The 23,671-nt window shown below is 40.8% G+C and overlaps 1 protein-coding gene across 2 annotated transcripts in view; it reads right to left on the reverse strand.

The window, feature by feature from the left end:
• Window positions 1–23,671, reverse strand: part of arid1ab (AT rich interactive domain 1Ab (SWI-like)) — a 129,610-nt gene that overhangs the window by 95,204 nt on the left and 10,735 nt on the right. The window lies entirely within an intron of this gene.

Raw genomic sequence — 23,671 nt, forward strand, 5'->3', positions numbered from 1 at the left:
TTGATGACACATGGGTTAAAATCAAGCAACAGGAAGTTGATGACTTTACAGAACACATCAACTCGGTGGACGCCAATATCAAGTTCACACGTGAGGATGCCAGAAACAACCATTTAGCCTTCTTGGACTGTGATGTTACGATTGGAGAGAACAGGCAGCTCCAGACAGGGGTTTACAGAAAACCAACTCACACTGACCAATATCTGCTCTTTGGCTCAAACCACCCCCTTGAACACAAGCTTAGGGTGATCACGACGCTTCAACACAGAGCCCTACAGGTGCCCACAACTGCAGAGGGAAGGGCTAAAGAACAACTTGTCTGGAAAGCCCTCACAGTATGTGGGTACCCACGATGGTCCCTGGACAAAGTGCAGAAGTCCCAGAGAACAAAGAGACCAGATAGACAGGAGACAGAGACAAAAAGAAGAGGAGTGTCTCTCCCTTATTTAGCAGGAGTAGGGGAAAAACTACAGAGGATCTTCAGACAGCACAAAATCCCAGTTTACTTTAAACCTGTTAACACCTTGAGACAGAAATTAGTTCACCCTAAGGACAGGATCCCTAGTTACAAACAGAGCAATGTAGTGTATTCTATCAGATGTCAGGAAAACTGTAATGAACACTACATAGGTGAGACTAAGCAACCTTTACACAAAAGGCTATACCAGCACCGCAGAGAGGGTGCCAGTGGACCTCAGTCTGCAGTTCATCTCCACCTTAAAGACACTAACCACACGTTTGAGGACAAGGAAGTTAAAATATTAGCCAGAGAGAAGAAATGGTTTGAGAGAGGGGTCAAGGCGGCATTCCTTGTGAAACATTTGAAACCCAGCCTTAACCGGGGAGGGGGTCTGAGACACGCTTTATCCCCTGTTTACAATGGGGTACTCAGGTCAAAGCAGTTTCAGTCTTTTGTTCATGGTAATGAGTCATTCACGTCATCAGCAGAGTCGTCAAGGGAGCCATCAGGAGAGGGACAGCTGCCCTGTCATTAGGAGGGTGTTAACTAGAGCACAATAGGTGCTAATTAGAGCTATTGTTTAGTCACCAGCCTATAGCAGTCTGCCTCTCGGTAGGAGGGGTCTGGTTAGGTTTAAAACTCCAGCTTTTGTGACTTCTTGATTATTCTTCTCTACAAGAGTCAAGACAGAAGTCAGACCACTAGAGCAAGAATTTTAGCTGAGGAAGCTTCTGCGATTTGAAGCGTAACGTCCTCGCATCAAGCAACCCAGTCCAGTCGAAGATTCAAGCTTCTCTACTATGGAAACCACCTGGACAACTGAGAGCCTACACAGAAATTCAAAGGAGAAATCTTCGTTTAAAAATGACAAATTTGCGAAAGACAGTAGATTTTCAATGCGACACCACTCAATCAAACGGGCGTATGAAAAGTCCCCCAAAATAATTTTCAAGCACAAATAAAAGAAATGTGTACTCATCAAACGTGCCGCAAAACAATATGAAGTTTTTAAAAAAGTACATCCTTCTGTATGAGACAAGAAAAAGGTGCAGATGCAAACTGATGTAAATCCACAAATTACAGTTGGCGTGCGCAATGCATGCTGGGAGAGGATCTTTTCCCTGACATCTCGGCAGCGTCCCGGATGTGATGACAGTTCTGCGGAGGGCAAAATTTTAGCTGTAAATTTGTCATTTTTAAATGAAGATTTCTCCGTTGAATGACAGATCTGGGCTTGCAGATTTACTTTACTACATTCAGAAGGATCTTATGTGTAAATATAAGTCATTTTTTGTTCCAAAGATCTGACTGCATTTATTTCAATGCAGGTCTACTTTAAGAACAATGTTTCTCAACATTCAACTGCAAAGAATTTAGGGATTCCATCATCTACAGTCCATAATATAATCAGAAGATTCAGAGAATCTGGAGAACTTTCTACACATAAGCGGCAGGGCCAAAAACCAACATTGAATGCCCGTGACCTTCGATCCCTCAGGCAGCACTGCATTAAAAAGCGACATCACTGTGTAAAGGATCTTACCGCGTGGGATCAGGAACACTTCAGAAAACCATTGCCAGTTAACACAGTTCATTGCTACATCTACAAGTGCAAGTTAAAACTCTACCATGCAAAGTGAAAACAAACATCAACAACATCCAGAAACACCACCACCTTCTTTGGGCCCGAGCTCATTTGAAATGGACAGACACAAAGTGGAAAAGTGTGCTGTGGTCTGATGAGTCCACATTAGGGATGGGTATTGATAAGATTTTATCGATATCGATGCCATTATCGATTCTGCTTATCAATCCGACTGCTTATCAATTCCCTTATCGATACCTCATGAATTTTGTACTAAAAGTAGGCTTTACAGGTTTTCTATGTATTTCATTGAGTCTTAAAGTAAATAAATATGAAATTGGTCACTGTATCCTTGATCTCTGGACATAAATAAAAATAAACAAAACTGTGTTTCGTTTTGAAGTTATTAATTCAGACTGCATTCTATCGTTCTAACTCGACTCAGCAGAGAGCCGCGCAATGTTTGGAGCTGTGTGAACAGAGCGGAGGACAATTCTCATTTCTTTCTCACAACAAGACAGGAGTCCCAGTTAGTAACTTTAATCTGCACAAACGTGACTCACAATTGACATATTCAGGGATGAAAGCGGTGGAAAAACAAAAAAAGCTGAAACCCAACACCACCCACACGAAAATGTTTGAATTCTAGAAGCTCTGAATTTCAATCTGGGACTATTCCAGACGATAAACTGCAGTGAGTGCAGCATCCATTTAGGTGAGAAAAAAACAACTTTCCTTATTCAGATTCATTCCAGTAGTATTCTGCTCTTACTAGGATGCAGCAGTTTTCTAGTTTGGCAGATAGTTCTGGAGGAAATCACTGAAGGAATTAACATTGAAAATATGGTTTGACCGAAACAAACTGTCATTAAACTTAAATAAGACAGGGATGAAGTGGAGGTGTAAGAGTCACTAGGTGTTCACAGGAAACACTTATTTCTGTATGTATGTATGTATTTATTTATGTATGTTCATTGTTAGTTGTTTTTAGATTTTCTGTTGTGTTTCTATTCAGGTTCTTTTTGTCTCTTTCTCTAAAATTGTATATAATAATCATTAGATTATTAATATATAAACAAAAATAAATTTAAGAAATATTACAATTTGAAAACAAATGCACCCGAACGTGATGACAGCTGCAACTGCTTAATGCTAACTTTTAACATTGAAAACGCATTAGCATCGTTCCCGTTTTTAAGTTATAAAATACATCTATCAACTGTTTCAGAAGACCATAACAGGTCAGTTTAACATAGAAAAGGTAAATAATACTCACAGACGTATGCTCTTTAGGGTTTTAGCGGGGGAAAATTAAGCGAAAGAAAGAAAGAATAAACGAAGCAATAGATCGAAGCATTGCTTCAATCTGCGAACCACTGTATTGTATTGTATTATGCATGATATAGCACTTGCACAGAGCAGAATGCAATCATCTTAAAGTCAATCCATTCTACATGTTTGTCACTTTAACAGCTCTGGCATGTGTTAAAAAAACAAAATAAAACAAAAAACACCTTCAATCCAAGCTGTTCCTTTGTGTTTTCATTAAATAATGAATTAATTTTTTAATTAAGAAGATTGTTTTTCCTTTTTTGCATGGTTCAGCAATTACAATACATTCTTTCAGATTGTTGTATTATTGGGAAAAAGTCTCAAAAATGCAAAAATGTCTTCCAAAGCGTTCCTTTGCTGTAAGGGGTGGGGGGTGGTGGACTACATGCATTGTACTGTCTCTGTAAACTGGCGGAAGACAGCTTGGACTTTGAAAAAAAAATTTCACTCTTATGATTGGCTGGTAAGAAGGTCATATCACAAGCACCATCCTTCATCCTTCAGAAACTGACTTGGTGTGTACTTTACGTGAAGGAGAGTGAAATAGATTTTTTAGAACTGGCACAGTGGCAGCACCCAGTGCTACCCACTATTACTCCGTGCTCATGAAACAGAGCACACCACTGATGATTTGTGTGAATAAAATAGATTTGTTGCATATTTAAAGAAAGGAGTGTGTTAATGTGATTATGAAATGTGCACCACAACGCTGTAGTGAAGCAGCAAAGGCCATGACTACTTCTTTGATCTGCTGACACTACACTTATAAAGCGACACTCATTTGGTGACTTGGGTTCAACCCATCCAACACCAATCAATGTTTAAAAAAAGAAAAAAAAAAAAGCCTTGATCAGGTCGACAATGACAGCTTCAATTGGATTGGGAAATCCCAACTGTAAATGTCCAATAGGTCCCCTTTACTAAATTTCAGGATGCTAAGACAAATAGCACACACTTTGAATGTCCACTAATGACATTCGTGACTCACATCAAGTTAATTAGTTGACAAGACATGTTCAGTTTGTACATACCGTAACATTTACTCAACACACGCATTTCCACGGACCATCAGCTGATGTTGTTTTACATAATGACATTTGTTACTGCTTCACCCAGCTCCTGGAACCCCACGACTGTGGCAGTACCGCTCGTCTCCAGAGTTTGGCTGAGGACTGTTACAGAACAGTTCAGCAAAACCACAAATTACAGCCTCCAAAATGACCTCAACATAAGTCAACACCTGTCTGAAACAGACCAAGTCAAAACTGAACATTACAATCCTTATGAAAAGAGGATGAACTGTGCACCCAGAAAATATTCACAGAGGTTCACTTTTCCCACATTTTATGATGTTACAGCCTTATTCCAAAATGGATGAAAGTAATTTTTTCCTCAAACTTCTACACACAACACCCCATAATGGCAATGTGAAAAAAATGTTTTTTGAAAATTTTCAAATTTATTAAAAATAAAAAGACAAAGAAATTGCATGTACTTAAGTATTCACAGTCTTTGCCACGAGGCTCAAAATTGAGCTCAGGGGCCTCCTGTTTCCGCTGATCATCCTTGAGATGTTTCTACAACTTAACTGGAGTCCACCTGGGGTCAATTCAATTGAATGGACATGATTTGGAAAGACACACACCTGTCTACATATAAGGTCCCACAGTTGACAGTCAGAGCACAAACCAAACTTGAAGTCAAGGGAATTGTCTGTAGACCTCTGAGACAGGATTGTCTGGAGGCACAAATCTGGGGAAGGGTACAGAAACATTTCTGCTGCTTTGAAGGCCCCAAAGAGCACAGTGACCTCCATCATCTGTAAATGGAAGAAGTTCAGATCCACCAGGACTCTTCCTAGAGCTGGGCAACCGTCTAAACTGAGCGATTGGAAGAGAGGGACCTTAGTCAGAGAGGTGACCAAGAACCTGATGGTCACTCTGTCAGAGCGCCAGCATTCCTCTGTGGAGAGAGGAGAACCTTCCAGAAGGACAACCATCTCTGCAGCAATCCACCAATCAGGCCTGTATGGTAGAGTGTCCAGACGGAAGCCACTCCTTAGTAAAAGACACCGAAGGACTCTCAGACCAGGAGAAACAAAATTCTCTGGTCTGATGAAACAAAGATTGAACTCTCTGGCGTCATGTTTGGAGGAAACCAGGCACCATCTCTAAAGTGAAGCATGGTGGTGGCAGCATCATGCTGTGAGGATGTTTTTCAGCAGCAGGAACTGGGAGACTAGTCAGGATTGAGGGAAAGATGAATGCAGCAATGTACAGAGACATCCTGGATGAAAACCTGCTCCAGAGCGCTCTGGACCTCAGACTGGGGCGACAGTTCATCTTTCAGCAGGACAATGACCCTAAGCAGACAGCCAAGATATCAAAGGAGTGGCTTCAGGACAACTCTGTGAATGTCCTTGAGTGGTCCAGCCAGAACCCAGACCTGAAAATTTATGTGCACCGACGCTCCCCATCCAACCTGATGGAGCTTGAGAGGTGCTGCAAAGAGGAATGGGCAAAGATAGGTGCACCAAGCTTGAGGCATCATATTCAAGAAGATTTGAGACTGGAATTGCTGCCAAAGGTGCATCAATAAAGTATTGAGCAAATGATGTGAATACCTATGTACATGTGACTTTTTAGTTGTTTTTTTTTCCATAAATTTGCAAAAATAAACAAAAACGTTTTCATGTTGTCATTATGGGGTGTTGTGAGTAGAACTTTGAGGGGGAAAAACAAATTTCATCCATTTAGGAATAAGGCTGTAACATAACAAAATGTGGAAAAAGTGACGCGCTGTGAATACTTTCCAGATGCACTGCATCAAAGGGATGATAGTTTAATCATGTATACCTAAAAAAATAAATAAATAAATAATAGGTAATTGAGTGTCCATCTAAATGGGAAATGTACTTCCAACGTGTGTCTGCATTGTGGTTTTGAAGTGATCACACACACACACACACATTTACATTAGAGGGCTTTAAATTTAAAAAGAAGAAGAATCTAAGCAGTCAAACTGTGAAAGACAGGAGTCAAACCATGGCTGCAGGACCAAACTGAGTGCCAGGTCACTAGCTCAAGACCAAGATCAATAAAAATTGTGTCTATCTTTATGTAACTCTACCATAGACACCATTCATGCTTACACCGTCCTGATGCAAAAACAACAAGGCTGGATGCACCGAGTCCCCAGTCTCTGCTTCCTCTTCGGAAGACGTGACGATGGGATTGAGGAGATCCTCGAAGTATTCCTTCCACCGCCTGACAACATCCCCAGTCAGGGTCAACAGCTCCCCACCCACACCGTAGACAGTGCTGGTGGAGAGCTGCTTCCGCCTCCTGAGGCGTCGGACGGTTTGCCAGAATTTCTTTGAGGCCGACCGATAGTCCTCCTCCATGGCCTCCCCAAACTCCTCCCAGACCCGAGTTTTTGCCTCTGCGACGCACGGGCTGCAGCACACTTGGCCTGCCGGTACCTGTCAGCTGCCTCCGGGGTCCCACTTACCAAAAAAGACAAGTAGGACTCCTTCTTCAGCCTGACGGCATCCCTTACTTCCAACGTCCACCACCAGGTTCGGGGATTGCTGCTGTGACGACAGCTACGAGCGGCCACATTGACAATGGAGGTGGAGAACATGGTCCACTCGGACTCCATGTCTCCAACCTCCTCCGGGATCTGGAAGAAGCTCTCCCGGAGGTGTGAGATGAATAATTCCTTATACGAGGTCTGTCAATAAAGTATAGGTCCTTTTTATTTTTTTCAAAAACTATACGGATTTCATTCATATGTTTTTACGTCAGACATGCTTGAACCCTCGTGCGCATGCGTGAGTTTTTCCACGCCTGTCGATGGCTTCATTCGCCTGTGAGCACTCCTTGTGGGAGGAGTCGTCCAGCCCCTCGTCGGAATTCCTTTGTCTGAGAAGCTGCTGAGAGACTGGCGCTTTGTTTGATCAAAATTTTTTCTAAACCTGTAAGACACATCGAAGTGGACACGGTTCGAAAAATTAAGCTGGTTTTCAGTGAAAATTTTAATGGCTGATGAGAGATTTTGAGGTGATACTGTCGCTTTAAGGACTTTCCACGGAGCGAGACGTCGTGCAGCGCTCTCAGGCGCCGTCGTCAGCCTGTTTCAAGCTGAAAACCTCCACATTTCAGGCTCTATTGATCCAGGACGTCGTGAGAGAACAGAGAAGTTTCAGAAGAAGTCGGTTTCAGCATTTTATCCGGATATTCCACTGTTAAAGGAGATTTTTTTAATGAAAGACGTGCGGACGGGTCCGCGCGTCGGGACGCAGCCGGCGCGGTGGCACAGGAAAAACACCTCCGTGTTGATAACCATTTGTAAAATCCAGGCGGCTTTTGATGGCTTTCAGTGGAGTGAGTATATGAGAAATTGTTTAACAGCTGGACATGTTCCAACTTGTCCTTAAGGCTTCCAATGGAGGTGTTTTTCCTGTGGCGGAGCGTCGCGGCGGCTGCGAGCCGATGCTGCAATCCGTCCGCACGTCTTTCATTAAAAAAATCTCCTTTAATAGTGGAATATCCGGATAAAATGCTGAAACCGACTTCTTCTGAAACTTCTCTGTTCTCTCAAGACGTCCTGGATCAATAGAGCCTGAAATGTGGAGGTTTTCAGCTTGAAATAGGCTGACGACAGCGCCTGGGACCGCTGCGTGACGTCTCGCTCCATGGGAAGTCCTTAAAGCGACAGTATCACCTCAAAATCTCTCATCAGCCGTTAAAATTTTCACCGAAAACCAGCTTAATTTTTCGAACCGTGTCCACTTCGATGTGTCTCACAGGTTTAGAAAAATTTTGATCAAACAAAGCGCCAGTTTCTCAGCAACTTCTCAGACAAAGGAATTCCGACGAGGGGCTGGACGACTCCTCCCACAAGGAGTGCTCACAGGCAAATGACGTCACCGACAGGCGTGGAAAAACTCATGCATGCGCATGAGGGTTCAAGCATGTCTGACGTAAAAACATATGAATGAAATCCATATAGTTTTTGAAAAAAATAAAAAGGACCTATACTTTATTGACAGCCCTCATATGCTGATTGCATTCCATACCAAGAACTATAGTCACATGTATCTCTGACAATACAAACAAAGAACACTACAATCACAACCTAAAAACTGATAATATAATCACGTACAAGAGAGCTATTACAATAGCATGTAGTGTCCGTACATAGCCAATTTCAATATTTAACGTTTAGTTCAATGCACTATAATTTTGCAATGAAGGCAGTTAATTCAAAAATATTTTCAGGCATTGAGCTCTGGATACACACCTGGATCTGGATGCACCACAGTTGGTCAACTTGATTGTGATTCAGCTGAACAGATAACTGATTGATAATTGATCTGAAATTCAACATGTACTTAAATGCGAAATATAAAAACACCATCCCTCCTGGCATCCGTCTGTCTGTGGGAGACAATGGTGTCGAGTTCAGTTTTTTTTTTTTGTTATCATTTTATCTATTTGTTTGTGGGGGTTTTTTTTGGTTTGTTTGTTTTTTTACACTTTCCAAATCAAAACAAAGCTGCTTTAAGGTGCTTCACAAAAGTAAAGTCTAATGTGACCAACCAAACACCATACATGTAACAGTGCAAGTAAAAGTCTGAGGATAACACAAAAAGATAAAAATAAAACAAATAAAACAGATAAAACCAAACTAAAAGAACATAGAACAGGAATTAAAATAGTACTGTAATAGGATAAAATAAAAAACTAAAAACTCTAAAATATAGCTGAAACAAGTAAAAGCTACTAAAAAAAAAAGTCCCTTCAGCTGTTGGAGCCAAACTAGTTACTATGATGCTTTTACTGACCCTAACACCTTGCACACCTGTGCATCATTAATGTCATGTATTTCAACACAACAAACAATGACAAACAGCTGCATTTCAGTAAACTGGTTAACAATGGAAACTCCCCAAAACAACACAACCGTCCAATAAACACATTACTGTGTTCACATCACCCGCACTCAAATGAGAGATGAGCTGGAAAAAAGCTGGTGTGGACGTCACAACAGACCAAATAAGTATGGATTCAGACTCAATGCACTCAGTTCTCTGAAAGTCTCTGAAGTCGTTCAGCTTCCAAATTATCAGGAATACAAGCTGATTCCTGCAAGAGTTGGTCAGAGTGCAAACTGTGCACGGCTACAGCACTGATAGAACCAAGGTCAAAAGGAGCAATCGTTCCTTTCGCAGCCTTCCTCAAATCAAAGAGGCACTACAACAAACAGTGCAAAAGAATACAAAAAATAACCTTCTTCTTCTGGACTGAAAAGGGCTGTTGACACAAAAACAGCAGTTAGCCCTCATTCAGCACTGCAGGCAGGCACTGATCGGTTACATCATGTTACCGAGGCTCGATGTGCAGTGCTGAGAAAGATGCTTATTCAGGCTGACCACTGGCATCCTGGATGACCCACTACAATCAGTGCGTCCCTCAGTACTCTGCCAAAAATACCCTGGCTACTGAATGAGGCAAAGCCACTTAAGGACCTGGCTGGGTCAGTGCCTGTCTCATGGTCAGAGTCACAACTCTGACGGTGACGTCAGACAAGGCTCTCAGTGCGCGCGCGCACACACACACACACGGACAAGGGAAAACATGCCTGGTCATAATCTGAATCACAGACTAGTGGGAAATGGTAATTTAAATAAAACACTGTTGGTCGTAAGACAAGCGCAGCAGTGGAGAGCAACCATCCACTTTTAATTACACTGTTCAAACTACAAAACGAGGAGAATTGCTTTTGGGTTGCAGTGAAGGGTTGCTTCCAAACCGTAATTGCTGTCAGGCCCCGGTGAAACACAATGAGCAGCAGACCGAGTTGGACGGTGAGACTGTGCTGCACTCAAGCAGAGCAAATGTTCACTGCAACACCTTCCGTATGGCTTTCTTTGGACTTTTATAAGCAAAGATTGGGTAGCCCAATATCCAATGCTTCTCTGCCCCCCGTAAAATAAATAAATATATAATAAAACATCTTCACGTAAAAGCAAATAAATAAAAATATTCAACAAAAAACACTGGATTCACATTGAAATAGGTACATTATACCAAAGTGGGCACTGCCATCTCTGCCACTTTCACACTTCTTTAATGGTGTCTGTCAATTTATTATTCTTATCTGAGACTGTCTCCTGTTTACACGATGACTTACACCTCCATGATGCACAGCGCCTCCATTCAGCACCATCCTAAGTACAGCATAACCAATCTCACTTTTACTTCTTTCATACGGAGTGGGAATGTTTGAAGAGCAGTGTCATTTATTTATTTAATGACAAATTCAACTGTACTGACTGAGTGAATCGCAAACCCATTCAATTGTTTGCAATTTAAACACTTCTGAAGAATTGTGGAAAACATCTGAAATACTTAAAACACACTAAACAGACTCCATCTTCTTAAGGTTCAAGTGCATCCAAAATTTGTCTAATGGCACTGAACATTCATCAACTGTAGATTTTTGGAGAATTCACTGCAGTTGATAATTAAATTATAATATCATTTTAATATCATTTTACTCGTTTTCCTCAATTCTAATAGGCACTGCAGGAAGATGGAAATAACTTTAATCTACACACGCTCTGATTGGCTGATTTCCAGTCTGATATTTCCCATATCAGAGCATTATCATGACAATCAGACCAGATCACGCATCACATTTGTTATAAACCAAAAAGCTAAAAACATGATTATAAAAACCAAGTCAGAGGGGAACATACTCAAATATCTAAACAGCATCGGAAAAAAACATAAGAGATTGAAAGTTTACCAGCTACCGACCGGACCATCTGTTAGTAAGTTCCTCATGGAGGTGAAGCAAACAGGTTGGATTACGAGCCCAAAACTGCCAGCAGTTTTCATATTCGGTGATATCAGAATTTGCATGTGTATTTAAATATTAGCCATATAATAAACAATTATTAACCTCTCTTGCTCGGCCCGTACTGTCAGAACCTCCTCCGATATTTTCCCGGAGAGACCTCGTGCCCAGTTAATAATCCTTTAATATGCTACTTTCAGGATACATTAAATATTTGCTTGAGCAGGCATAGAAGACATCAAAAGTCTGAAAAATTCTTATTTTTCCTGAGCTCAGTGGATTTCCAACTGCTCCCAGTCCTTTGCATTTATTCCTCAGTTCCTGATATTTCCACGCATAGAACCCAACGTGTGTTGATCCCTAGTTAATGGCCTGGTTCTAAGCCCTGCACAGTGACCACCAAATGAAAAGCAAAGCTCACTTTCATTTTTAAGTGAACTGTAAAGGCCCCCTGCCCTGACACTTGCACGACTTGGATGCATGCACATCGGCATGACGATCCCACCCACTGTGCTCCCAGCTGGACGCCGTGCTTGTTAAGGATTTTATATATATATATATGTTACAGCTGCACTTATTGACGTGTGTGTTTATGTTACGGGAAGAAACTTGTCTTGCGTCATTCCCCCCACCCTTAGGACAAGTTTTTGTTTATGTGATGAGGGATTCACTAATAAAAAGAGCGAAGCGCAGGCCAGACTTTAGTGTAGCCTTGGTGTACAGCCTGGCCGCACTCCGCGCGTAAAATTTGACTTTCTGTCTCACTGGTGGTTCTTGACTCTGTTTGTCTTATCAAAGGTTTTAAGAATGTTTGGAGGAGAAAATACCCAACAGTGCTTTGTTCCAATTTCAATTTATTTTCATTTATATAGCGCCAAATCACAACAGAGATGCTTCAAGGTGCTTCACACAAGTAAGGTCTAACCTTACTAACTCCCAGAGCAACAGTGGTAAGAAAATTGCCCTCTGAGGAAGAAACCTCAAGCAGACCAGACTCAAAGGGGTGAACCTCTGCTTGGGCCATAATACAGAATAAATTACAGAGCAATTCACAGAAACAATTCACAAAACGAATATACAGGAAATGCTGTTGGTGCACAGGACAGGAGGGCCTCCAGCACAAATACAGCTCCCATCTCTGGATGGAGCTGCACCTTAAACAGAGAGAAAAAACAGAATCAGGCATCAGAAAGACAACAAATACAGTATAATTTGTCAGCATTAAACAACAAGAAAAACAGAAGAAATACTAAAGTGATCGCCAGCCACTATCCCTAAACTTCACTGAAAGACCCAGAATTTAGATAAAGTTGAGGCCGCGGCACGCTCCGTTTACAAATAAAATGAATTAAAAGAGTAAAAAGCCTAAAACAAAACTATGCCAGTATGCTAGCAAAACGAAAGGGAAAATAAGTGCATCTTAAGTCTGGACTTGAAAGTCTCCACAGAATCTGACTGTTTTATTGACACAGGGAGATCATTCCACAGAACAGGGGCATGATAAGAGAAAGCTCTGTGACCCGCAGACTTCTTATTCACCCTAGGGACACAGAGTAGTCCTACACCCTGAGAACGCAAAGCCCGGGCCGGTACATAGGGTTTAATTAGGTCACCTAGGTAGGGAGGTGCCAGTCCGTGAACAATTGTATAGACTAGTAGCAGAACCTTAAAATCTGATCTCACTGGGACAGGAAGCCAGTCAAGAGACGCCAAAATGGGTGTAATGTGGTCGAACTTTCTGCTTCGTGTCATAAGTCTGGCTGCAGCATTTTGAACTAATTGGAGAGCCCTAATGCTGAAACCAGAAAATAGAACATTGCAGTCGTCCAATCTAGAAGAGATAAACACATGGATCAGGGTCTCAGCATCAGCTATAGACAGGATGGAACAAATCATCGCTATATTTCGCAGGTGAAAGAAAGCAGTCACTGTTATATTTCTAATGTGGAGGTCAAAGGACAACACAGGATCAAAAATTACCCCAAGGTTCCTCACTTTGTCAGTGTGATGTATGACACAAGAGCCTAGGCTAAGCATTAGCTTGTCAAATTGATGCTGATGTCTCACTGGACCAAGAACCATCAATTCAGTCTTATAAGAGTTAAAAGTAGGAAGTTAGTAGATGCTGAATGATGTGGAGAAAGCATTTGGAGCCGTCTAAAAAGGTAACTGTCATGTTTACATTGTCATAGCGTGGTAAAACAGTTGCATGTTCTTTCCTTCTTGTGTGTACCTGTAAAAGTATGTTTGTGACAGATTTAACATCACATTATAATCTTTCAGACAAGCTGCACTCTGAAGCGGTGTGCTGACGCAATCACTCGCTCTGTTCACTTCACGTAGTGTTGGAAAGTAGATCACGCAACACTGCATGACATTCATGCATGAAAGATTTTTTGAACATGTCAAAATTCTCTTTGCACAATTGCATGCGCTGGCGCCCTTCTCACGTTCAGTCTACACGCGTTTACGACGAGTTTACTCTCCTGCTCCACACAGGGAACGCAAGTGCGTGCATCAAAGTCATGCAAATGTCAGGGGGCCTTTATTCTCCAAAACAGTTGTCCACAGAAAGAAACCCAACTGCTCCTTTTATACAGTATATGTACTTAAACCCCCCATCCCATTTTTTTCTTCAATTTATATGAGCCATTGGCTTATTTTGCAGAGAGCAAAGGTGAGTTCTGTGTGAGAGCTGGGAGTAAGCATCATTCTCTACCTTTCAGTATCAACAACTGCACTCATTTAAAGGTTAACAATTTTATTCCATAAAACACACGCACTATATGTCATGTAAATGAACTCTGTAGACTCACAGAAAGATATTACTATGCTAATCTGGTCCATTTTAGAAGGTAAATGTCAAAAGAAATGAATTACCTTTACTTTGTAGCCTGCCCTGATGCAATGGCCTGTGGCTGACATTGGCCCGCAAGAGGGACTTGTTTTTCCAAGTGTTTTCAAGGTGCAACATCGGACACAGTGTACCTCATAATGACTTAAACCACAGTATTTTCACTGGCAGAACACTAACTTTTTTGAATCATTTTTGAATTCGGGTGCATGGGTTGACTGGCTGAGAAATCAGTTTTATTTATTTTGTTTTAATAACAGTGTGACTGTGCCAACTATGTATGTGGAGGTGTGTGTGGTGTGTATGTATGTATTATGTATGTATGCATGTGAAGTAGTAATTTAAGTGTTTAAATTGTTTTTATAATATACATACTAATATTTATATACATAGGAATGTTGCACTGACTGGAGAGCACTTTAAATTTCGTTGTACATATGACAATGACAATAAAGACCTACTCCTATTCCTATTATTTTGTTGCAAAGTTCTTTTCCCTGAACCGAATACACTTGAATCAAAGTAGCTCTTTGATATTGTCCACTTCACCAATAAAATAAATTTTTAAATCAGTGTGGGTGGGTTTGCATTTTTATGGTTTTTATAACCTTTATGTAAAGGCTGTATCTTCTGGGAAAAAGAATTCACTTTGCCATTTGACGGTATACTGTTTGAAAAAAGAACTGTTCCAAAACTGCAATAATTTCCTGTTCTAAATCATTAACTCTGTAAACAACCCTAACGTCAGTGAGCCTTGCACAAAAAACTAAGTGTTATAGCTGAAGGAGTCAGGGAATATTTTGCTTACCCAAAGCTAAAATGAGTAAAGCCACCAAACACCCAAATCGCATTTTTGAAGAGTGACTAAAAAAGACATCTGCTGAATTCAAGGTCACATTATTGTAAAACTGTCATCAAAAAGTTAGTAAAGCACAGCTACAATAATGAAATAAATACTTTCATCATCACCATCAGTAACCAGGCAGGTATAACAGATCAACATCAATAAGACCCCCCCCCCCCACCTCTCGTCATTAAAAAAAATCTATGACACTGTTGAACTGTCAAAGGCTCCTTTAATTTGCCTGTGGAAAATGCTTTCCATCCAATGTGCAATGAAGTTCAACATGAAAGATGTGCTGCTCCATGATGCTTTGTGTTTAATTTTAACTAACAGGGGTTATCACCAAGACTCAGCGTAAACATCAGTGTAAAAAATAAAGACAATGCTCTACACAAGTAGCAAACTGAGTATTTGTGGCTAAAGCAAAAGAGAACACTGAAGCAATGTTTCCACAGAGGTGTGCGATAACATAAGCACCATTTCTGTCAAAGGTCATCAGACCTTGTAAATGGGGAATCTTCTTCACAGACTAAAGTTAATTATGGAGTTCCACAAGGTTCTGTGCTAGGACCAATTTTATTCACTTTATACATGCTTCCCTTGGGCAGTATTATTAGACGGTATTGCTTAAATTTTCATTGTTACGCAGATGATACCCAGCTTTATCTATCCATGAAGCCAGAGGATACACACCAATTAGCTAAACTGCAGGATTGTCTTACAGACATAAAGACATGGATGACCTCTAATTTCCTGCTTTTAAACTCAGATAAAACTGAAGTTATTGTACTTGGCCCCACAAATCTTAGAAGCATGGTGTCTAACCAGATCGTTACTCTGGATGGCATTTCCCTGATCTCTAGTAATACTGTGAGAAATCTTGGAGTTATTTTTGATCAGGATATGTCATTCAAAGCGCATATTAAACAAATATGTAGGACTGCCTTTTTGCATTTACGCAATATCTCTAAAATCAGAAAGGTCTTGTCTCAGAGTGATGCTGAAAAACTAATTCATGCATTTGTTTCCTCTAGGCTGGACTATTGTAATTCATTATTATCAGGTTGTCCTAAAAGTTCCCTAAAAAGCCTTCAGTTGGTTCAGAATGCTGCAGCTAGAGTACTGACGGGGACTAGCAGGAGAGAGCATATCTCACCCGTGTTGGCCTCCCTTCATTGGCTTCCTGTTAATGCTAGAATAGAATTTAAAATTCTTCTTCTTACTTATAAGGTTTTGAATAATCAGGTCCCATCTTATCTTAGGGACCTCGTAGTACCATATTACCCCATTAGAGCGCTTCGCTCTCAGACTGCGGGCTTACTTGTAGTTCCTAGGGTTTGTAAGAGTAGAATGGGAGGCAGAGCCTTCAGCTTTCAGGCTCCTCTCCTGTGGAACCAGCTCCCAATTCAGATCAGGGAGACAGATACCCTCTCTACTTTTAAGATTAGGCTTAAAACTTTCCTTTTCGCTAAGGCTTATAGTTAGGGCTGGATCGGGTGACCCTGGACCATCCCTTGGTTATGTTGCTTTAGACGTAGACTGTGTTTCATAATTATTGTATGGCCTTGCCTTGCAATGTGGAGCGCCTTGGGGCAACTGTTTGTTGTGATTTGGCGCTATATAAGAAAAAAGTTGATTGATTGAAGTTGATTGACCTTCAGCCCATGCTTCTTCTGAGGTGTCTTCTTACAACAAAAAAATCTGTGGAACTGACATGCAATTTGGATTTGGTCCACTGGTTCAATCTGTGTTCTTATCGTACCTTAACCATACCACGACCCACCCACTCCAAACTGGACAGAGTCAAACTTCATAAGCAGACTATGGTAAAGTTAGATTTTATTGGTAAATGGGCTGCATATATATAGCACTTTTCCATGTGCATCAGACACTCAAAGCACTTCACAAATAATGCCTCACATTCACCCCAATGTCAGGCTGCTGCCATGCAAGGTGCCCACTTAAGGATTAAGGACCTTGGCTGAGGGCCCTTAGTGATTTTCCGGTTAGACTGGGGTTTGAACCGAGGATCCTCTATTCTCAAGCCCAACGCTTAACCACTAGACCATGACCTCCCCCTTATTGACTTATTTTTTTAATATACACCAGTAGACTGGCAGATATTTGAAATATGATGATACCCCTCACTCCAGTTCACAGCTGGCTCAGCAAATGTTGACTTTATGTTTCACTACTAAATGTGGTGAAGCAAAATATATTTCAAATGTATCTAATCTGCTACTGTGATCATCAAACACCTTTAAGGAAAATTAATCCGAACCGAGGATGGAAGGAGAATAACGTGGAAAAAGTCTGATTTGGGAAACACTGGGGTTGTCAGATGGATGAAAAAGGCCGACATGGTGCTAAAGAAAGACGGAGGTCTGGTGACACGTGGAGGAAGAACAGGTCAGAGACTCCTGAGTCAGTGACATACACACACACGCACGCACGCAACGCCCACTGAGTAACATGTGCACTTCATACACAAATACACAGCTGTCAGGGGCAGAGGAGGATCATTCACAAAACACCCTCCTCCCTCCTCTGGGTATCACTGACACCATTTCTGCCTCATGCACCATCCAGTCTCACACAAGCACGCACATACGCACAGCCAGCCGGGAGGCAGCATGCTGCCCATGTGGCCTGTAGAGAGTCATTACTCAGCAATGTAGGCTAAAGAGGCGAGAGAGAACTTCCTCTTTGAATGTTCAGTCTTCCTCTTCTGAACAGCACAAACCTCCACATACGAGAGTCAAAGCAGCTGCTGGTTTAAATCATGATTGCAAAGAGTGTGATTTTCAAAACAAAATATCCATGACTATTCATGATTGTCCAACTCTTCAAAGGACAAATAAATCACTGCCTGATGTCTGTGTGCTCCGTGTCTCTGTCTGGTGGTGTCTGTGGCTTAGACAAAGATGGTCAATGGCAAATGATGCACCACTCTGTTCATCTGTGCGGTTTGAAAAGAGGAATGGATGTCTACACAGAAGACAGCTTTTTCTGTTCCAGAAACCAACAGAGTGAAGCCTCCTGCACTCCTACACCACTGGTCTTTCACTAGTTAGTGCTGAGCTTAATTTAGGAGGCAAACTCTGAGCTCTGTACGTTTGTGGTGTGAACAGCCTGTCGACTGTCAACAGTAATCAGGGTGAGCTTTTTTTTTTTTTTTTACATTTTAATGAGGAATGCACAATGTTAGGGCAGCATGTTGGCTTAGTGGTTAGCACTGTTGCCTCACAGCAAGGTCATGGGATCGATTCCCATCTGTGGCCTTTCTGTGTGGAGTTTGCATGTTCTCCCCTTGTTTGTGTGGGTTGCCTGCAGGTGCTCCGGCTTCCTCCCACAGACACACAGATTAGATGGACTGGAAACTTTAAATTGTCTGTAGGTGTGAACGTGTTTGTCTGTATGTGTCCCTGTGACAGACTGGTGTCCCGTCCAGGGTGAACCCGCCTCACACCTATGACTGCTGGTATAGGCTCCAGCCCCCCCACGACCCTTAATTGGAGTAAACGGTTGAAGATGACTGAATGAGCGAGTGAGTGCACAATGTTAGATTTCTTTCAATACTGAAAATGCTGATATTTTCAAACTTATCTCCACATCGTTTTTATGGCACTGAAGAGAATAACATCAATTCTCCTCTGGACCAGAATTAACCCATTACTCTGTAACTGCCAACTTGCAAACACACAAGATGACAATGTTTATGTTTATTTCTACCCTAAATGTGTCATTTTACAAATGTAGTTATACACACATGAAAAACATTCTTTCATTTTCTATACCAGTTTACTCCAATCACGGGGGGAGCTGGAGCTTATCCCAACAGACACAGGGCGGGAGGTGTGGCTCACCCTGGACAGGATGCCAGTGTATCAGGATGCCACATATAGACACACTTGCACATACACCTTACCGTCAATTTAAAATAATCAATTCATTAAATTGCTTTTTTATAGCATAATTAATTTCTCTTTTTGCCTCTTATATCAGAGTCAGTGATTATCAACCATTATTTGCCAAAGCATTTTTATAATTTGAGGTATTTTAGGGATGTTGAGTAATCTGTTGGTATTTGCACATGTACATGTGTTTACCAGTTGAGATGACCATGTTAAATGACCCACGCTACCACCTCCACCACACAAGGAACCGACTTGGGTCCAGTTTAGCAAAGTTAGACAGTTAGACAGGACACACCAGGACAAAATATCATCGTTAAAATTTCTGATTTGTAAGATACTTTGCATTATTTCACGGTGACAGTAAGTGAAATAAATACTCTTGTGTTTTCTTCCCCCAACTGTGCAAATTCTTTAGAAAATATTTATGTGCCTTCAGTGGTGATTAAACTGAATTTTGGAGCTTGCAAAAGAATGGGACATTCCTTATGGCTTATTTTAGTTGTAATTTGGGAAAACACCTGGCACTGTATTCAAACTTACACAACAACAATCTACTTCATTACATTTAGAAGCCCATTATATTAGACATCACCCGCCACTCAGTTAACACATTCTTCTTCAGCAGGTGGCTCAAGGCAGGTGAATGCCTCCATAAAACCCATCCACGGATTCATTAGCAGCCAATTAAACGGCCAGTCGTGCTGCTGTTAATGAATGTTAATATACTCCAGCATAATACAGCCAGCAGCACTCATCACGGGCAGCTCACGCAGCGTACTACCTGTGAAAAACTCTCAAGTTGAACTTTGGTCTCCTGGTTGCCACATCAAGCACAGCAGTCAAACATCAAACACACAACAAGTTCTCTGACTGAGCGTAACACACATACTGCACCGGCCTTGTGTAACACCACCATGCCACCGCTGTAAAGTGATCTGAACTTGTGTTAGATGAAAGCGGTATAGAAATGCAGTCCTCCTTTTTCAAGATGCCACAATCTCAGTAAATGTCACAAAAATAGCTGAACACATCACCTTTCTGCCCATTTGTGTGGACTGTCTACAACAATATGCCACCCAGTGTGATGCATTTGCTGCACACCAAACTTCACCGAGGATCAGCTGCTGTGATGCTGTGAAATAAAATGGTGCACACTGTTCCAAAACCACTGACACCATCGAGATTTTATAAATAGTCCTTTTGCAAAACAGTTTTAAGTATGCTCATCATCCAAAATGTCCAACAGGGCACCAAAGTATCGTTTGAACCCTGCATGATATTGTTGGATTTGACGACTTATGGGGACCACCGCTGCCGTTGTGCACTATATACACAGCATACCTTTAGACAGAAAAATGGTGTACCGTTTTGTTTTCGGCCGCAATCACCGAAGCAGTTACGAAAAGCGTTTTGTTTTTTTTGGTTCCCAGTGGAGAAGGGAAGACGAGGCGAATGAGAGACATCGTGTTGGTAAGTGTTAGCCTACACAGCTAACCAGAGTAGCTACGTTCTCTCGCCTGCAAAACCGCCTCAACACGTTTGAGCTCCAGGTCAGAAACAAACTGCAACACATATCCACTTTCCACTGCATCACTTTTTCTTTGCATTTTTACTTTGTTTGCATGTAATCTGCTCAAAAACTCAGAAAATGCTGTGTTTCCATCCTTGGAAGTAGAGAAATGATGTCATATGCGTCATATTTTACCCCTTTAGCATCCGCCCTCAAACAAGACTGCAGTGCCCAATTACTTTTCCAATCTTCAATAATAAGAAAGAAGACCTTTTTAGTACACGCCACAAAACAACCCACTCATATGACCCACTTCAATATGAAACCCAATATTAATAACAATCTAGTGTAGTCACAAAATAACCTAGAAAGTATTAGATACTACAAACAGAGTACATCCATGTACATGCAGTGTATCACCACACTGAGGTACGCTATAGTGAAGTACCTGATCCAAAACTGACCCAGAAGCTAATCCATAACTACATAACAATTATAAAGGCAATACCCAATCCAAAATATGGAGAGAAAATTTAGATTAATCGAGTCACTGTGGGTGTCTCTACTACTCTTGCACCCACAACATGAATGTATCAGAGCACAAACTACCACATGGAGCAAATCACTCAAATACGAAGGGTGATTGAGGGGTTCTGAGCCTGACCCAGAAAATTTAGGTCGTAGTTCTCCATCTTTTGCATTCTGAGAAACCAACATTTCTCTACATTGCACCCAGTGAGTCAAACCTTCACACTGGAGAAATGTCTGTTTCTCAGAACGCAAAAGATGGAGAACTACGACCTACATTTCCTGGATCAGGCTCAAATCCTCTCAATCACCCCTTGAATAACAGGGGTCCAGATCTGGACTTCTGTACATATGTCACAGAAGTCTAAAACTAACCTTTTTATGCCTAAATTATGCTTGGAGCATTAAAATGTCAGTATGCACTGCTATAAAATCACAAAGCTTTGAAGATGTGCAACATCAAACATATGAAGATTTCACACAATGCAATCACTTTAATAATTAGTTTATTTGACAAACAGCTTTAACGTCAACTATGAAAGTCCACTTTTGAAGACCTATTTAAAGACATTTTGTATATCAATAATAATAATTCGTACATTATTATTAATATTATGAAGATGAACATATTTTTAACAACTACAACAGCCAACAGGCTTTGATTCATGTTGTTCAATCAGTTATTCTGATGCTGCATTCACGTCGGCAGCAGAAAAACCATCGCAGCAGCTGTTACAGCGGAATTTCTATCACGTGCAACGGCAGACTGCAGGTGAGGATGTGAGCCACAGCCAAATTTCATTTGCTAACAACACGGATAATAATTTACTTAACCGAAAGATACAACAGGTTTTTAGCATTTTGCACATCGTTATAATAAACAAGAAGCCCTGGTCCTTACAGCAGCTTTAAAAAAAATTGACTTTTGGTAAGGTTATAGATTAATTCCTCTTTGTAATATCACACAAATTATTCACATTTACTTGATTAAAACCAGGTGACTCTCTGCACTTAAATAATCTATCTCCTGCTGTCTGTTTTTCTACCTGTATAAATATAAAACATCATCCAGTTTGGTCTTGTTACTGCGGTAAGTGGCAAAAGATAAAAATTCTTAACTTTTGAGGGCAAGTGTCATTGCGGAGCATGGCTGCCCCGCTAACTGAAATGAATGAAACACCCAGTGTAGTGTCTGCTGCTTACAGCCAACATGTGAAAACAGTCTGATTGTTCTAGTTTTACTGCTACAATGACATACTAAGTGGACTGATAACAGCCCCATAAAAACTGTATGTGTTCACTTTCTTTATTTTTGTATGTTTTTGGTTTTGTTTTGTTGTTTTTTTTACAAATTACAAGTTTGGGTTGCACATACTTTTTTCTTTTTCAAATGAAATGCAGAACTGTTCAACTGTCAAGCATATACAATGGACTGACCTGAATGTGACTGCAGTGTAGCCTGTGCAAGTGTATTATCTAAGAAAACACAAATGCCAGATCAGGAGTCAGTTTCAGCAGATACTCAATATTACATGACTCTGATCGGGATCATGGTCCATCCAAATTTGCTTCAACCAGTAGTCTGTCTCAGTCTGTTTCAAACTGAACCATGGCCTGGTTTATTTGCAGTGTAAGAACACTTCATGGACAATTACAGAAAGTTCAGGGAGGTCATTATCACCCATCAGAAACAGCAGAGGAAGAAAAGAAATTGACAATAATATGATTCATTCAAAAAATAGGAAGATTTTTGATGTTTAGCACAGCGTAAAAACATGATGTGCCGGTTCTGAAGGGGTTAACATATTGTGAGGTTATAGCTGAAGTCCTCTCTGCAATATCACAAACATTATTCACGTTTATCAGATTAAAACTCTCTGCACTTAAAATAGTCCACCTCTTGCTGTCTGTCTTTCCTCCTCAGAGATAAAACAACACCTCCTTTTGTCCTTGACACTGTGGCACGCATTAAAACTTGAAGATTTTTAACTTTTGACAGCAAGTAAGCCACATGCTACTGGTAAAAATACCACAACAGTAACAGCGTAGCTACAACAAAAGGATTCTTTTAACTCATTTTTCTTTGTTAAAAATGAAGTTTTTTCTCATTCAAGCAGAACTATCCTCCAAATTATCAACAAGCTAACGTCAGACACATGTACATCTACAAACCAAAGAGTGTCAAGTACAGAGAGACGTAGCTGACAGAAATCATGTCAGACCATAAGTACAGAATGAAAAGTTCTTTAGTTCAAACCGGACCAAACCTTTACAAACACAAACGCTGGGTCAGACCTTTTTCCAGTCTTCCCGATGTGACAACATACAAACATTTGAAACACACTAGCCTTTGGGACAGTGTTAATGTGGATTATCCTTTCGTTGGACTTTGTAGCCTGTTTTAATTCTACAATCTGCTAAGTAAGTCACCCCTAAGGGCGAAGAACACAACTGTAAGTTGATACATTGACTGTCAGCCCCTAACCCATGCTAAAACATTAGTGTAAGAAATAAACATTATTTATTTAAGAATAAGCAGTACGTTTTACCATGAAAACAGTGACATTCATTTCTATAGAACTCTGTACTAATTCTGTATAATGAAACAACAAAAATATGACTGAAAAAAATCAGAAATGAATGAACATTTAGCACGCATATCTTTAGTCCACAATATTCCTCAAGCAAAAATTTAAATCTCACACTTTAGTGGTTCATGAGTTTTAGGACGTGGAAGGTTTTGCCATACAGAGGTGACATGTTCTGTTATTTTTA

This window comes from Thalassophryne amazonica, chromosome 20 (genome assembly GCF_902500255.1).
Source record: "Thalassophryne amazonica chromosome 20, fThaAma1.1, whole genome shotgun sequence".
NCBI classification, from domain to species: Eukaryota; Metazoa; Chordata; class Actinopteri; order Batrachoidiformes; family Batrachoididae; genus Thalassophryne; species Thalassophryne amazonica.